This window comes from Piliocolobus tephrosceles, chromosome 5 (assembly GCF_002776525.5).
Source record: "Piliocolobus tephrosceles isolate RC106 chromosome 5, ASM277652v3, whole genome shotgun sequence".
Lineage (NCBI taxonomy): Eukaryota > Metazoa > Chordata > Mammalia > Primates > Cercopithecidae > Piliocolobus > Piliocolobus tephrosceles.
In genome coordinates, this window is record NC_045438.1 from 133,651,755 (window position 1) to 133,662,086 (window position 10,332).

The window sequence follows — 10,332 nt, forward strand, 5'->3', positions numbered from 1 at the left end:
AAAGAAAGAAAGAAAGAAAGAAAGAAAGAAAGAAAGAAAGAAAGAAAGAAAGAAAGAAAGAGCGCAAAAGACTTGCACACACACCGCCAAATGAGACATTTGGTTGATAAATAAGTACATGAAGAGATGCTCAACAATTGGTCATCAGGGAAACGCAAGTTAAAACCACAACAAGGAACCATTACTTACTAGAATGACTTTTTTTCAAATCGACAGTCCCAAACATTGGTAAGGATGTGGAACAACTGAAACTTTCTCATACACTGCTGGTGGAAATACAAAATGGTATACCCACTTTGGAGAAATGTTTGACAGTTTCTTACAAAATTAAACACAATATAATCCAGTAACCCTACTCCTGGATATTTACCCAAGATAAACTAAGATATATGTCCACAAAAAGATATACTAGAATGTTAACAGGAGTTTTATTCATAATAGTAAAAAACTGGAAACAGCCCAAAGTCCATCAACAGATAAAAGGATAAATAAACTGTGATATATTCATACAATGGACTTCTACTCAGCAATTAAAAGGAACAAGCTACTGATAGATGCCGTGGCATGGATAAATCACACAGACACGCTGAGTCATAGAAGTCAGACACAAAAGACTACTGTTATGAACTGATTGTGTCCCTTGCAAAATTCATAAGTTGAAATCCTTTCCTACAACATGACTGTATTTGGAGATGGGGCCTTTAAAGAGGTAATTAAAGTTAAATGAAGTCAAAGGACCAATAAGTCAAATCCGATAGGGATCTATTGAATTGGGGCTCTAACCCAATAGGACTAGTGTCCTTATAAAAAGAGGAAGAGACACCAAGGATGTGTGTGTCCTGAGAAAAGGCCATGTGAGGACACGGCCAGATGACAGCCATCTGCAAGCCAAAGAGAGGCCTCAGGAGAAACCAAACCTGCCGACATCTTCGTCTTGGACTTTCAGTCTTTAAAACTGTAAAAAAATAAATTTCCATTGCTTACGCCACCCAGTCTGTGGTTTTTTTTGGCAGCTCTACCTGCCAAATACAACTACATATTGTACAATTCTATTTATATGAAGTTTTAGAACAGGTAAAGCGGATCAGTGGTTGCCTGGGCCCTGGGATAAGGAGACAGATATTGACTGCAAACGGGGACAAGGAAACCTTTGGGGATGATGGAAATACTCTGTTTGTCTGTGGTGGTGTTTTCACAAATATATGTATTTGTAAAACTCATCAAAAGGTACACTTAAAATTGGCACATTTATGAAAATTATACCTCAATAAAGTTGATTTTTAAAAAAGTTCTCTGTGGAATGGGGATATCTGAAATTCAGAAAAAGAAACGAAATATTTGGTAAAAAGCATAGACAAACTATGGAATGGAATGTAAGGGAGTTGTGAAGTCTGCCAGTGCTTCATAACTTCCATTCTGCAATTTTGAACGTTTAGAGAGGTGTATTCCCAGCAAACAAGGCTTTGCATAGTCTCACCCCTACATCCAAAGTGGGATGCAGATGCAGCGCTATATGCTGAAGGCCCCTGCAATCATAATCATATATTTCCTAAACTTTATTCATCAAAACAGCCAGCATTAAACATTAATCAACTAGTACAAAAATTGTATGTTCTTTAAAAAGAAAAAAAAAAAAAGAGGCCGGGCGCGGTGGCTCATGCTTGTAATCCCAGCACTTTGGGAGGCCGAGGCAGGTGGATCACGAGGTCAGGGGATGGAGACCATCTTGGCTAACACAGTGAAACCCCGTCTCTACTAAAAATACGAAAAATTAGCAGGGCGTGGTGGCGGGCGCCCGTAGTCCCAGCTACTCCAGAGGCTGAGGAAGGAGAATGGTGTGAACCTGGGAGGTGGAGCTTGCAGTGAACCGAAATCGCGCCACTGCACTCCAGCCTGGGCGACAGAGCGAGACTCCGTCTCAAAAAAAAAAAAAAAAAAAAAAAAATTCTAAATACAAAATCTTGTATCTTTCTTCTTTCTTACCAACCCTCTATTTCTATCATCAACTGATGCTGAAGTTTTATTTAGCTGGATCCTTCTGGGTGTCCTGTTCTCCAACTTGAACCAGGCGTGGCATCAGAGCCCCCCTGGGATGCTTGCCTTACAGTGACCAAAGATCCTCATTATGGCACTAGAGAGTGCCCTAGTTAGGATAACTGTGTTCTAACACTGCAGCTCCTGTTTCTTTTCTTACTATAGAGTAGAAAAGAGAGATGTAGATTAGATTATTTTCAAGGTGTTTTTCAGCTGACTCCCCACCCCGCCCCGCTCTGAGCTTATATTAGGTTCATTCATGACTTCACTCGTTCATCATTCAGCTATATTATAAGGTATCTCTCGGTGCCCAGCTATGTATAAGGACTGGGGGTGCAGCAGTGGAGACGGACAGGGTGCGTGCCCTCATGGTGCTCACATTCCAGCGCGGGTGGGGAGCAGCAAGCATCCCAAAACAAGCTAGCTTCAACAAGAATGTACTGGTTGGATGCTGGGGAATCTCGGGCAGGAGGGTGGGCTTCAGGGGCTCCCTGCCTCTCTCCGCTTAGTGAAGCTGGTAGTCAGGCGGCCTCCACCCCAGCAGGACAAAGTCCGGAGCAGGAAGGACTCTCACTTCCGAAAAAACGCCTGACGAAGTACAAGGAAGAGGGACGCTACCGGAAGCTGCTAGCTGACCTCTCCTTATGCCTCGTTGACCTGACTTGTGTCACGTGCTTTTATTTGAACCAATCACTGTAAGGGAGACGGGACCTGTGGACCAATCAAGCTTCTCCATGGAACTGGGTGTGGTGGGAATCAGCTGGGCGTGCCTCGGGGGGACCAAAAATTAGCTACTGCTTATTCTAGTTGGCTTAAATTAACTCGAAGGTGCACGTAATAAACTTAAACAGTAGTTCAAGACAGCTGATAACCCTTTAGCAAATTCCAGAAGTACTGACTTCAAATATTGGCTTTAACTGCAAACCAGGGAGTATCTTAACAGGAAACAAAGCAGGAATGTCAAGAGGTTTCACTCCATGTCTGTTGTGAGAGGCCAGGAAAGACTGCTTTCGGGAGGCAAATCGTGAGCTGTCTTTGGAAGCACACAGCTTGGCTTTGAGTTCCCAGCTGGCTAAGTCCCTTAAGTTCTTGAAGCTTCAGTTTCCTCTCCTGTTAAATGGGCACTATAATAGCTTTTATGTAGGATTCGTAAGACGACTAAATGAGATATTATACGTGAAGTCCTTTTAGTACAGTGCCTAGCACATAATGAGTGCTCAATATATTTTGGGTGTCATTACTATTTAACTTGTGCAGAGCCATCCCAATTGCCAAAATCAGTAGATAGAAGTGGATAGTTCTCTGTTTCTGACCCATACCTTCATCTTCTCAGAATCTGATTTTAGGTTGCAGTTGATCAAGTATAGGAGTACTTTGTTACAGGTATTTGTCAAGATTCTGTCCACTAGTATTTCTTTTCTCCCATGCTTCTCCACCACTGTAGCTTCAGAAGGTGATAGAAAAGTCAGACTCCCTGGGTTCAAGCCCCTGGCTTACCACTTACTCGTTCTATGGCCTTGGGGGGATATTTAAGTTCTCATCTGTAAAATGGTGTAAAAACAGCATATTTGTCATAGGGTTGTTGTGTGTATGGTAGGAACACGTCTATGTGAAGGGCTCCCCAAGGTCCTGGCACATGGTAACCACTTGATAGGTGTGTCTTGGATTATTACCATTTCATTTATCAACCATGACTCCTGACTCTATTCCTGTTGTCAGTCCCAGTCCCTCTTCTTAACTCCAGGTGCTTATTTCCAGATGCCTGCTGAACAATTCCTCATAAAGACACAGCCATAACTTAATTCTCAATCTATCCTAAAATAAACCTAAAAAACACCCATCCACTCTCCTTTCCCCAAATCTCCTCCTCCTTCTTACAACCATTCTTTCCATTAAGGTCAGCACCTGTGGGAAACAAAAGGCTTTGTTCCCTGTTTTAAGAATTCCAGACATTAGAAAGCCTTGCTCCCCCACCCCCTCACCCCCAAATTCTCAGAGTTGCAGGGCACTTCCACTCAACATAAGGGAAATGAGGCCAGAGCTGTGACGTGACTTGCCCAGGGTCACTAGCAAGTGGGCAGCAGAAGAAATCCATGCCTCCTGCTTTCGAGGTGACTATCCCTCCACCATCCCATGGTTTGCAGTTTCTCTGAGCCATTGAATCACCATGCCATGGTTGTCCTAAGGGGCCCCTCAGCAGGCTCACAGTTCTAGAAGTCCGGGAGGGATGACTGGGGGTGCCCAAGTATTTCTTGAAACAACCAAAAATCAGATTTTTCATAAACTGAATTTCTTGTTTATCCTGAGTTGTGTGAGGGTGGGGGAAGTAGGGGAGGTTAGCTCCTTTGAGAGTTTCCAAGCATTATGAGGAAAGTAAAACCCAAACTGAAGGATGTGAGTCATTCTGAGTCTGCCTCTGTCGGCTACAAATGGGTACAAGAGATGTAAATTCTGCAGAGGTTGTGAGTGGCTTAGCCAGTGTTTTTCAATGAGAAATTCCACAGCCTGGAATTTGAGGGTGCCCAAGGGAGCTCTCTATGCCTCTTACTGCAATCCCATCTCTCTTAGCCCTGACAGATCTCAGGTGACTAACTCTGCAACTGATTGGTGCTAAGCCACATAGGCTTCAGACACCAAAACAACTATCTAGCTCATCGTGTTCCACTTCCTCAGACTACTGAAGTCAGAAAATTCCTGCCATTCCTGAGCTTGTAACAGAGACTCAGACCCAGTGACCTCCTTTTGTTCCCGCTGGGGACTGCAGCCCCTCTGCAAGTTTAAACCTTTCAAATGAGCTCCGGCTTCATCTTAGAGATGCTGTAAAGGGGAGTGGAGAGGCGGCACTGGGAAGGGCCTACAAGGTGAAAAAGGATGGCCACGACTTTCCCCATTCCCCCGCCACACTGTTGTGGGAAGAAAAAAAGTCCCAGAGAAAAACTGGAGTATAAAACTGTTCTCTCTTTATGGAGACAGAAAGTAAAATAGAGGTTACCAGGGTCTGGAAGGAGCAAGGGATGGGGAATTATTGTTTAATGGTTACAGAGTTTTTGTTGGGGATGATGAAAAACTTTTGGGTATAGATAGTGGTGATGATTACATACCATTGTGAATTTAACTTATTTAATGCCACTGAATTGTACACACTTACAAATGGTTACAATGATAAATATTATGCTATGTACTTGGCCACAAACAAAACAAAACAAAAAAAACTACAATAATGTCCCAAACACCCTCCCCCACATTTCTTTTGAGATGGACTTCAAATAGACTGGCCCTCAAATCTGTGGGGCTGGGTTCTTTGTCAGGAGATCATTATACTTTGCTTTAAGCTGGTGGTTCTAAAGAATTATGGATGACACAAATGACTGAAACTGATTTACTTCTCAAGTGTTTGAGCTTCCTTCATCCCTACCCAACAATGTCTAGTGAGGAAAAGCTTGTCTTAACCAAAGTCAGAAAAATAAAAGAAAATGCACAAGCCATCATCTAAAGTGGACCCTGGTTTAAGAAAATCTCAGATTTGGAAAACAAATTGGAGACTGATGATTTGCCTTATGAAAGATTGCATCCCTTAACAAAAGAGTTTACTCAAAAGTTCTTTCAGAAGAGAGCCCCCTGGTGCATTTAATGATATTATTGGATTAAAAAAATCATCTGGACCATTGAAGGGCACTGCACTGTAAATATATGAATACATTGTATTGTGTTGTAAGAGTGGGAATAAAAGAGTCAGGATTCTTTGACAAATGGAGCATTTTGGCCCGAAGTAACACAAAGAGACAGCAAGATGAGTTTTCTTGGCCTAAAATCCTGGCGGCTTTCTGGAAAGGCTTTGGGAGTTTATGTGATTTATTTAAGACCAGCTAAGCCCAAGGCCTGTGATATATCCATTTTGAGAAAGGGCCTGTGCCAAATTTAGGGTCAAAGTTCTAACGCTGCTCATGCTAACCCCCATCACCTGCCCATTTAATCATAAAGATTCTGAGACGTGAGCTCAACTCTGTCCTGCAATGGCAGAAAAATATATCTGTTGCCAGAAAGTGGATTCTCCAGTGATGAAGAATGATCCTTATTTATGTCTGCATAGGTACATTCTGGGGCCCATAAAGGTTTAATTGTCCCTCTAACTAGTTTTTTTAAAAAACCCACAAAGAGGCTGCCAGCTTTCCCCAGAGTTTAAAACCAACTGAATGCGGTTCTGTGGAAACTGCTTTAAGTGTGTAACTCGCGCCGTGTCCTGGGGCACAAGGCGTGATTGTTTTGGGGACTCAAAAGATGCAGCTCTTAGGAGGACTTTTAAAGTCAGTTTTTGTGGCTTTCGGCTGCTGCTGACCCTGGATTGCTCTGCAGAGAGAGAGAAACTCTTTCATCTAGGAGCCAGGCTCTAAGTTACTCCCATGGTGCCACTGCCCCCTGCTGCCACCTTCTGATTAGGGGTGGGAGGCACTCCAGTGTCACGGAGCCTCAAAAGTCCTTTTCTCTCAGACATTGTCTTTGCTGGTTTAAAAGGCTCTCTCAGGAAGCTAAGGACACAGGAGACACAGAAAGAGAGAAAACATGTCTATATGTTTATGAAACAAAAAGAGAAAGACAGACCCTGGTCACCAAGACTGCATCCAGAGAGAGACACTTTGCTTGACCTCTTGGGTGTGTGAGGGGAGCAGTGGCCCATTCTGTCACTTCCCTTACAATGCAGTCTCCCCCTGTTCATTCATTCCATAATTATTGATTGGACGCCTACTATGTCCCAGGCACAGCAGCTAATAAAATGCACACAGTCCCTGCTCCCAGAAAGCTGAGTCTCATGGGAGAGTCACATCTCAATAAATGTTAAGTATGCCAACAAACACGTGATTACAAAATGTGATGAGTGCTATGGAGAAAACATGCAGGGTGTTGAGAGAAGCTAATGGAGGGCCATGGAAGGTCCTCTGAGGAAGTTAGGCCTTGTAAGCTAGTTCTGAAGGATGAGAGTCAGGGAGGCAAAAGGGGCTTTTAGAGCAGGGAGAAGCATGCTAGGTAGAAAGAACAGCACATGCAAAGACCCTGAGGTCGGAACAGCAGAGCCTGTGAGGTGTTGATAATGGAGTGAGATGTGGCTAGAAAAGGAGGCAGTAAACATTGCTCCCAGAATCTTCTTTGTCTTCCGCTTTGAGCCTCCTCCCTTAAAGATTTGTAATGGTTTCCCCATCCATCACACTTCACATTCAGCTTCAAAGGACCACCTCCAGACTGCCCCCAGATTCTCTCAACCCTTCTCCTACTCTTGAGTTCTGTGGAGAAAACACATTTGTCAAAAGACTAAAGCAAATAATTTTGACATGTGGTTCTGTACCATAAGGGAGGCTATAATGAAGTCAGTCCCAGTTTACATGATTCCAAATGGTTCCATTTAAATGTCCCACCCTGTATTTATGTGTCCCTACCACTTTAGTTGACTGTTTATCTTCCAGTATACTCGACTGTACTTGCATCTTGGCCTTTATTTAACTTCATCCCTTACTTTCTCCATTCCATGCCCTATCATTTACATTTTTCTTTAGGAAATGTAAATATTTATTTACAGTGTTAGCTTTTACTCTTGCATACCTCTATACATTACAGAGTAAACAGATGGTGATATGGGTTCTAGTCCTGAATTTTCCATAAACTGGTGGTGACCTTAGCCAAGTCATTTAACCTCACTGAGCCTAAAATGTTTCTTTGTAAAGTGAGGGGTTTTTCATTTTTGTTTTGTTTTAGTTAGCAGATTTGTACCAGGATTCCTCTTAAATTCTGTGATTCTGTACCTCTTACAGCCACCTCCAAGTATTTCGCTTGTATCTTCGTCTTTATACACTCCTCTTTCAGAATGTCTTTGTGGATAGGACTGACTTCCTACATAATGTGCTTTTGAGGGATAGTGTACACAGAATAGTATTTAATAATGAGAATAGATGACACTACTGGGCTTGAGTTAAAGCTCTCATATGTGAGAACATGGTTAAGGAACAGGAAAATTCTAGTTGCAGGCCTGAAATTACCATGAGCTGCTTCTCATACTGGGTTGTAGGTACCCATAGGGATATACAGAGATGTACCAACAAGTACAGGAAGCCCTTCTTCTGGAACAAGATTTCTACTCAAAGATTTGAGGGAGGGGCCAGGTGCAGTGGCTCATGCCTGTAATTCCAGCACTTTGGGAGGCTCAGGTGGGCAGATCGCTTGAGCTCAGGAGTTTGAGACCAGCCTGGGCAACATGATGAAACCCCGTCTCAACAAAAAATGCAAAAATTAACTGGGTGTGGTGGCACACACCTGTAGTCCCAGCTACTTGGAGGACTGAGGCAGGAGGATTGCTTGAACCCAGGAGGTCGAGGCGGCAGTGAGCTGAGATTGTGCCACTGTACTCCAGCCTGGGGGACAAAGTGAGCCCCTATCTCAAAAAAAAAAAAAAAATTGAGGGAAATAGACTTTAGTATTAAAACAAATGGATATGTTATGAATAGAAGAGAAAGTCATACAACATCTTGGTAGAAAAAGGTAACCCTGGGCTGGACAGCTTTGGTCATACTTCAGTGTAAGAAGAAACAGGGCTTTTCTTCTGTTCCTGGGTTGCTTGGAAATACTTGCATTATGGGTCATTTGAGGTATGTGCACTTTAATAGGGCAAAGGTGTGAAGTTATCCAGGATGGGCATTCCTGCTAAATAATGGACATACGTAGAAACTTCAGTTTCACCCATTAGAAGAGTTTAAAGAGGGTCCTGAGGTTGAGGGAGAGCCAGGCCTAACATAAGCCAAAGACCAAATGAGTTAGAGAATCTTTTTTTAAATTTATTTTTAGTTTTCAATTTTAATTTTTTTTTTTACAGGGTCTTGCTGTGTTGTTGAAGCTGGTCTCAAACTCCTGGCTTCAAACTCTTGGCCTCAAGTGATCCCCACCTGCCTTCGCTTCCAGGAGCATTTTTTTTTTTTAGACGGAATCTCGTTCAGCTGCCCAGGCTGGAGTGCAGTGGCACGATCTCAGCTCACTGAAACCTCCACCTCCCGGGTTTAAGAGATTCTTCTGTCTCAGCCTCCTGAGTAGCTTGGATTACAGGCGCCCGCCACCACACCCAGCTAATTCTTGTATTTTAATAGAGATGGAGTTTCACCATGTTGGCCAGGCTGGTCTTGAACTCCTGACCTCAGGTGATCTGCCCACCTCAGCCTCCCAAATCCTAGCTTCCTGCTAGGACACCGAGCCTGGCCAAGTTACAGAATCTTACTGAGGACCCTGGCTAAAGGCTAGGCTTGAACTGACCCAAACACCAGCAAGATCTTTCACCCTTTCTCAGTCCTCAGGTAGCACTGAGGTACTTACTGAAGTACTTACAAGCCCCAGCCCTGGTACTTCCCATGCCATTATATGTTATATTTTATTGTGTACATATAGATACCAGAGTCAAGGAGGTGGTGTGAATTAAGAAAAAGTATCTAATCAAGAGGCAAGACCTTGCTTACTGTGTGACTTTTGGTTACTCTCTGAAATCTCTTTGATCCCCAACTTGTTCACCTTTCAAACAGTACAATATGACACCTGCCTTGCCTACTGAATGGTATTGTGTGCAGAGCATATAGATCTGCGATGTAAAAGCATTCTGTAAATCATTACACAGAAATCAGTTATTAACTAAGACCCCAAAGGGAAGAAGTGCATATCTCTTACTTCATCTTTCTACTCCCCTCAACCTCTAACTTTTGCTTGGTTGGTTCTGATGACTATTAACGATAAAGATCATGAAATGCTGTACCTGGGCTAACTGGGAAAACTAATTTTGTCTTTCTCTGCTACCTCCTCTCCCTCCTCTTCTGGCTTCAGTCCCCTCCCCCACACCCACTACCATGTGCTCCTGGACTGCTATTTCTTCCCACTGACCCTCCCAGACAATTTGGATATTAAGAGAATACTTAAATAGACAATTTAACATATATGAAAGAATTGTTAGAGGAATTTCAGACATCAGTAGGGAGTTTTACAGCAATGCAATTTTTGTGGGGGAAACGAACTGGTATTATTCTGGAAACTTTCTCCCAGAAATAAAAATGCCAAATGGAATTCCCAATTTGCATTTTTAAAGAGAAATCAGTAACCCAGCCTAAATATCTCCCTATGTAATAAGGAAGCATCATATTTCATTGAACTCTTTGCTGAAGTCACCATGCAACTTCCTCCCACTTCTGGTGAGTTTAGGGTGAAGGCTGGCCTACTTCACAGTTGGCATCCCTGAGGGAAACAGCAGGAGACAGCAAGGAGGAGGAAGGGGTGGGTTTG

At 43.1% G+C, this 10,332-nt stretch overlaps 1 long non-coding RNA gene across 1 annotated transcript in view; it reads right to left on the reverse strand.

Annotated features, from left to right (window-relative positions):
• LOC111542980 overlaps positions 1 to 2,407 on the reverse strand; it is a 12,760-nt gene extending 10,353 nt beyond the window's left edge. The window contains exon 1 of the long non-coding RNA XR_002731718.2: positions 1,984 to 2,407. This is a non-coding gene — a long non-coding RNA (uncharacterized LOC111542980). The remainder of the gene's footprint in view (positions 1 to 1,983) is intronic.
• Between the last annotated feature and the right edge of the window lie 7,925 nt (positions 2,408 to 10,332).